We start from the raw sequence: 7,699 nt of genomic DNA, 5'->3' as shown, positions 1-7,699 counted from the left end.
GTATTTACATATATTCATATAGCTATCGTATATTAGAAACATCATATACAATTAACCAGTATATAAAAAGGTACTATGTACAGCCCAATGCCAATATACATAACCAGTCATTTAAAAACAAAGAAAAACACCAACATTGCCCTAAAGGAGAGTTAGAAGGGATATACTGAAAATACACTCCTCTCTAATTTTTGTTAACTTACTGTTATTACAACTCTTAAGATCAATAGAACTTGATGGGAATGTATATTATTTCAGTTTATTTTGTGGTTTCGATACCACTTCATATGTAGCTGCCCCTATATTTTAGGTCCTAGATCCTGCGAACAGCTATGCTCATAGTTTTACATGCCTGTGTAAATCACTGTGAGACTACTCATGTGCCTGTTCTTTGGCACACAAACTGTATCTACAATGCTTGTTGCAGTTGTGAAGCATCTAGCATAACAAAGCCCTGATCCTGATGAGGGCCCCTTGCCACTACTGTAATCGCACATACGTAACTTTAAGCATGCCAGTAGCCCCTATTATAGTAGACAATGGGACTACTCATGTCAGTAAAATTACACATGTGCAGGATAGGGGCCTTAATCAGTTTCCCCTATTTGTATGGGTCTTTCAAACAGCAATAAGGGACTGAGATATTTTTGAAAGTAGTGAAAATTAAAAAAAAATATTTTAAACAACTTTAATCCCCATTAAAAAAATAAAACAACCCCCTTGATTTCATTTGATTTTTAATGGTGTACCTTTTCAACATTCTGGCTAAGATTTTTAAAGATCCCTGAAACCTCCCTAATTTAGACCCCTTTGAAAATCACAACTCTATCACTTAAGCCCTGATCTTCCAAACTCACATGTGCAGTTGGATCCCAGTGCCCACACCGACTCTCATTCACTGACTTCAATTGGGTTCTTTGTGAGTACAAGAGATCCACCTGTACATATGCTCATGTAAAATCAAGGCTGTAATCAGCAACTCTGAGATTTAAGGCCCCAATCTTGCAAATTTTTACACACCTGAGTAAACTCATTGAGTTCAACAACATTACTCAAGCATGCATCTACCCACTCTGCAACAGGATTTACTAGCAAGGAACCTGACTTCAGTGAAGCTTCACCTGGGCACAAGCATCCACACTAACAGATATGACTGTAGTGCCTTCAATTGTAAAAGAAAACAAGGAGTACTTGTGGCACCTTAGAGACTAACAAATTTATTTGGGCATAAACTTTTGTGGGATAAAACCCACTTCATTGGATGCAGGCAGTGGAAAATACAGTAGGAAGATATATATACACACAGAGAACATGAAAAAATGGGTGTTGCCATACCAACTGTAACAAGACCAATTAGTTAAGATGAAAAGGAGTACTTGTGGCACCTTAGAGACTAACCAATTTATTTGAGCATGAGCTTTCGTGAGCTACAGCTCACTTCATCGGATGCATACCGTGGAAACTGCACCAGACTTTATATACACACAGAGAATATGAAACAATACCTCCTCCCACCCCACTGTCCTGCTGGTAATAGCTTATCTAAAGTGATCATCAAGTTGGGCCATTTCCAGCACAAATCCAGGTTTTCTCACCCTCCACGCCCCCCCCCCCCACAAATTCACTCTCCTGCTGGTGATAGCCCATCCAAAGTGACAATTCTCTACACAATGTGCATGATAATCAAGTTGGGAGAACCTGGATTTGTGCAGGAAATGGCCCAACTTGATTATCATGCACATTGTGTAGAGAGTTGTCACTTTGGATGGGCTATCACCATCAGGAGAGTGAATTTGTGTGGGGGGGTGGAGGGTGAGAAAACCTGGATTTGTGCTGGAAATGGCCCAACTTGATGATCACTTTAGATAAGCTATTACCAGCAGGACAGTGGGGTGGGAGGAGGTATTGTTTCATATTCTCTGGGTGTATATAAAGTCTGCTGCAGTTTCCACGGTATGCATCCGATGAAGTGAGCTGTAGCTCACAAAAGCTCATGCTCAAATAAATTGGTTAGTCTCTAAGGTGCCACAAGTCCTCCTTTTCTTTTTGTGAATACAGACTAACACGGCTATTATCAGCAGGAGAAAAAAAAAACCTTTTGTAGTGACAATCAGGATGGCCCATTTCAAACAGTTGACAAGAAGGTTGGGGGGGGTGGAATAGTTTTTACTTTGTGTAATGACCCATCCACACCCAGTCTTTATTCAAATGTAAAGTCTCTAATTCAGAAAGCCTAGCTTCTTACTTGTCTGTAAAGTGCTTAGCATACTGTTGGCATTACATAAAATAACACAAGATGAGGCAAAAAATGTACCAAGGACCTTGGTCTTATTGAAAAACATGTCACTTATTTGTCCTACAAGACATGGTATTTAAACAGTGCAACAGGTGAGGTTAAGGAGATCCCATTGCATAGCATTCCTGAGCAGAGCTCCCTCTTCCTAAGGGGAAGAGCAGTAGGAATGTGTGGAGGGGTTTAACATCCAGTCCTCTATTCAGCCTGCAAGAAATAGACACAAAACATGGTCTCTTTTAGTTACATGATCAGCTACTGTGTGACGTTTCGCTGTTTCATTTAAACATGAGGTAAGCCAACCCTCCTCCTTTGTTATCAGCATGAAACCATCCTCTCCCAAGAATATTGACAGTGGTGGTGCCTTAAAATCAGGCAGCTCCTTGGGCTGCACATGCTGATGCTTCAAAGTAGGAGGGGGGAAAGTCGGGGTATAGAGAGGCTATGAAGTTTTATCACCGCAGTTAGTCCTAACGCTCATTATTATTATTTATTTGTACTACCATGTTGCCTCAGGGTTCTAGTCATGGGACCTAGTCTCCTCTGTGCTAGGTGCTGTACCAAGAGAACGAAAAGTCCCTATCCCAAGAGGCTTACAAGCTGAGTACAGTGAGAAGGAACATTATGGACCTTGGGTTGCTTACAGAGGGGTACCATCGGTTTGGGGCTCGCGAGTTGGCAGTGCAGGGGGTATGGGAGAGAAGCTAGTGTACAGATTTGCGTGGCTGCAAAGGGGTTTCGGGATGGGGGAGCTGTGTAAGGAGCGCGGGTCACCTCCCTGGAAAGTCCAGGGGGTGGGTGGAGAAGGGGGACCCCCCTTGGGCCTAGCGCGTAACTCGCCCTGGCGCTGCGCCTCCCGGCCCGGGTGGAGCGAGGCCCGCGCTGCTCCCGGCGGCGCCGCTTGGCCTGGCTGTTGCGCAGCTTTTGGGCGAGCTTCCTCTCGTGGCCGGCGGGGAGGTAGCGGTTGGTGCGGAGCTCCCGCTCCCGGCGGCTGCGGCCCTTCCCGCCGGAGCCCGGGCCCCGCGGCCCGCTCCACTCCCGCACGTTGTACCACTCGTACGGGTCGAAGCGAGCCTCGGGCTCCTCCGCCCCAGGGGGCGCTGCCTTCTGCGGCCGGGCGGCGGCCGGGCCCTCGGGCTCCTCCTGGGCCCTTGGCTCTCGCATGCCTGCCGAGCCTGGCTCTGTCTGCGCGCAGTCCCGCCCACCTGAGTGGGAGGGGGCACTCCGTTCCGCCTTCCCATTGGCTCCGCCGCGGAGGGCGGGCTCTAACGCGCCACAAACCCCACCCCTCCCGTTGCGTCATAGACCATGTCGCGCCCTCTCTGAAGGTTACCGGCCCCTGGGCTTGCGGGGTTGCTATGGCAACAGAGGCCTATGCCAAAGGGTCCCCCTCTCACTTCTCAGGCCTACATGTGGAGGGGTGTGCCCCTTGCTTTGCCCCAGATGTATACACAAGGGGAGTGGTCCTGCCCCCAAGTCTATATACAAAGTGGGGTGTCCCCTGTATAGCAGATTCATACCCAAAGGGGGTGTCCCCTGACCACAAATCTCTATCTACAAGGGGTGGTCCCCTGCACCCCAGTTCTACATAAAAAGGGAGCATTCATCTACCTAGAAAAAGAGGGACCTTCCCCCCCAAGCCTGTATACAAAGGGGACCTTGCTATCTCTCTCTCCCCATATGCAAAGAGTGGGAGGCTCTCTCTTGCACAATGCACATCCTTTTTGGCACACAGGATCACCAGAACTCCACCATGGGATTGGGATATGTTAGAAAAAGAAGAGGATCAGAGATAGGTGGCAAAAAATAGGAGAGATTGAAAGGATTAGGACTTTTTAGTACAGAGAAGGGACATGATAGATGTAAAAAGAATAATGAAAGGCATTAGAAAAAGGAAATCTGGCACTTTTATTAGATACTTAATACACATTAAAGTCAAATGCAATATACCTAAAACTGATGAAAGGAAATACTTGTTTAGATAGCACAATTAACCTGTGGATATTGCTGCCATAAGATAGCAAGCTTATTCAGATTTTAAAAAGGATTAGTTGTTTACATGTATAATAGGAGATCCACAGCTACATTACAAATATATAATGAAAAATAGTCCTCACCCCAAAGAGCTTACAACAACCTACATATATGCACACCATGGATAAATGTGTCCCTCTGATTTCCTGATCCCTACTTATTCAGTTAATGTAGAAAAGTTTTTTTTTTTTCCTGATTAGGGGCCTGAGCTAATATCCACTGAAATAAATAGAAGGACTCCTGTTGAAGTCAATGGACCTGGGATTGGGCCCTGTGTGTGTGTTTTTTTGTTGTTGTTTTTCAAATGGCAGAGGGAATCAGCCAAAAGCAAAATCTCAGGTTGCTTTATTTCCCATTGTAGGCAGGTATATCTCTTATTTGTATTGTATGCAAGCATTCAGAAGTTCATATATTTAATATGATTGCTACCATGCAACATTATAACTTAATGCTCAAGCCCAAGGAGGAATAATTTCCACAAGAGAAAATTTGTCATTCCTTTTACTTCAGTTTTTTGCTGCTATGTAAGGAATGTGTACAAGACTAGAATTATATTAAATACCGCTCGCAAATTATTTCTGCATTGTTGTGTACGATGTTGCTGTTCTCTGACTAGTGATACTTTCTCTGCATGATCACATCATTAGTATTATCAGCTGGTAAAGTATTATTAGTCTGAAGCGCAGCTTGAATCACAGATGTAATTTCTGTTAATTCCTGTATTAAAGGGGAGACAAACAAACCACTTATACTGCAACAAAATATCTTACAAAAGCAAATCAGTGAGGTAACCTGCCCATTTAGTGTGACATATACAACAAATAAACCACTCACATAATTTCTTTTAATTTATGGGACCATACAAAACTGTTTGCAGGATTTTTTTAAATCAATTTGGACTATATGTAACTGTTTGCAGGTCTGGACCTTTATTATTGTCTCAGAAGCTGTTTCCTCCACCTTCTTAATCTCTGTCGTTCTTTTTCCCTGACTTTTCTCCAGTCTGTTAAGATCTCTATGGCATGTATCTTTCCCTGAACGTCCCTGTTTTTTGGTTTTGTTTGTCAGCCAGGCAATAATTTCTATTTTTAATAATTTCTAAATATATTATTACACCAGCTGCCAATCTAACTAGGCTGAAAAATATTTGCTGTGCTGTATTTATATGAAAAATATTCCATGTTTCTATAGGTTTTCATACAGAATTTGGATTCCAGATAGTAATCATTTCAGATTTTGGAACTAGTTTTGAACTCCTTCTCCTAAATTTGGCCCATAGTGATTCCCAATAGCACATCCTCTATAAATCAGCCATTGACACAGAAAGCATCATTCAAAAGTTGACAGAGGAAAAATAAATTGTATTCCACCTGAAGTAAAAATTCAGGACCCAGTCCTGTACCTGTTGAGTGCCTATTGTGAAGAGTTGTGTCCTCAACTCTCTGTGACTTTAATAAGAATTGAGTGTGCTAAACACCTCTTAGGCACTGCCTGCGTTCTTACCTGGTTGCGCCTTCATTAAGTATACATAAAAATATTCTTAACTGGAAACTTTGTGTTATTTGGGGGCTGAACTTCAAAAATGTGACTGCTGCCAGGCAAGAGACAGGGTTGTTTCTGTTCCCCCATACCTCACCTTTATTATCTCTTCTGTGCAACCCGACTTTTTTTCGCCACAGCAGTAGAAATTGGAGCCTAGACAGCAAGGACAGCCGTTTTTATTGTTAATACATTTTTATGAGTCCTGAGCAATACATCTCTTCTCTTTGCTGCAGTAATTTCACAATGTGTTTCTGTGTATTGCTTTTGTTCCATAGAACAAAAGAGGCACTAATGGCATCATTTGTGCGATGAATGCTGCCATTGTGTTGCTTTATTGTTTCTTGTTCCTTGGGAAATTCTACAGAGGCTCATATTGTACTGAGTTACTGTCTGTTAGTATGTCTAGCAGCAAGCCCAGAAGGCTCAAGAGAGTAGGGGGATAGATGGGCTGTGATTGTACTTTAAATATGCAGGAAGATAGTGGCTGTGGAGGGTGTTTATAATAGTGCAAGGTTGATTCTAGACTCTGCTGTTATACCTCTTTTGTATTTATAGTTCAGAGACTTTAGCTGGCTTCTCAAACTATAACCAGAGATGTATTATGACAGATTTCAGAGTAACAGTTGTGTTAGTCTGTATTCGCAAAAAGAAAAGGAGTACTTGTGGCACCTTAGAGACTAACCAATTTATTTGAGCATAAGCTTTCGTGAGCTACAGCTCACTTCATCGGCTGCTACAGCTCACTTCATCGGAGGAGGGTTTGAGGATTAAGTACATGCCATTTGTGTTTTGTCATCCACGGTGATTAGGGTGACAGGCATTTTTTGGTAAAACGTGGTTCATCAAATGATGCCTCCGATGAGGTGAGCTGTAGCTCACGAAAGCTTATGCTCAAATAAATTGGTTAGTCTCTAAGGTGCCACAAGTACTCCTTTTCTTTCAGAGATGTATTGAAACTGCTCCTGCCAGAAAAACCTTATTTTCTAGACTATCTTGTTCTAGGACGTTAATTCATAAGAAAACATATTCTCATGAATCAATCTCCTCTCCTCCTTAATCACCCTACTGCTTAGTTCTCAAAAAGTTTAGTCCTGCAGATTACTAGGAAAGAATCTACAAATCACTGATGATTTTTAGACACAATTTAAGATTATTGTCCTACGCTATCCTTTCCCCGCCTTTTCCTTCTTCCGTAACCTCTCAAATCTTACAGTAAGGCTTAATGGGAGCATTGTTCTTAAGAACAATGGTATACCTTGTACCTTTCTTGTTTCTTTCCAAATGGACTAAAGCATAAAGGGGACTTCAAAAGGAGATGCATGTGCTAAAACCCATTGATAGTTTGTCCTGCCGAGGTCAATGCCACAAATTCCATTTATTTCAAAGGGAGCAGGATGGAGTTTCTATTACCTCATTTCTTAAAGTGAGTTTGGAGTTGTTTATTGACATTTTAGTGGTGTTTGGGATGGTCATGGAAACTACATGGCTACTGGCAGAAAAATATTAGTTATCTACAGCCAATCTAGAAGCACCTTAAGGCCTACCCCCACAAGCCCATACCCCATATTGATGTTTTCCATTCTCCCCCTCGTGTCCATGCAATATTATTCATGTGCCCTTTGACCATGTCCTAATGCACTTTGTCATTTATTACAAAGACAAAACAAAACTGGTAACTGAGTGGGTATCCGTTGGGATAGATCCCTTGGTTCACAAAATCGAGTGTGACGTTAACACCTTGTTCCTCTAGCAGGGTATGTCCAGCCTAGCATGGGTACAGCTAAAAGCTGTTTGGGGAGCCAATGTAGGGAAGATGATCTGAGATTAGGG

Source organism: Lepidochelys olivacea, assembly GCF_965140295.1.
Source record: "Lepidochelys olivacea isolate rLepOli2 genome assembly, chromosome: 17".
In the NCBI taxonomy this organism is placed as follows: Eukaryota; Metazoa; Chordata; order Testudines; family Cheloniidae; genus Lepidochelys; species Lepidochelys olivacea.
This window is presented reverse-complemented; position numbering follows the sequence as displayed.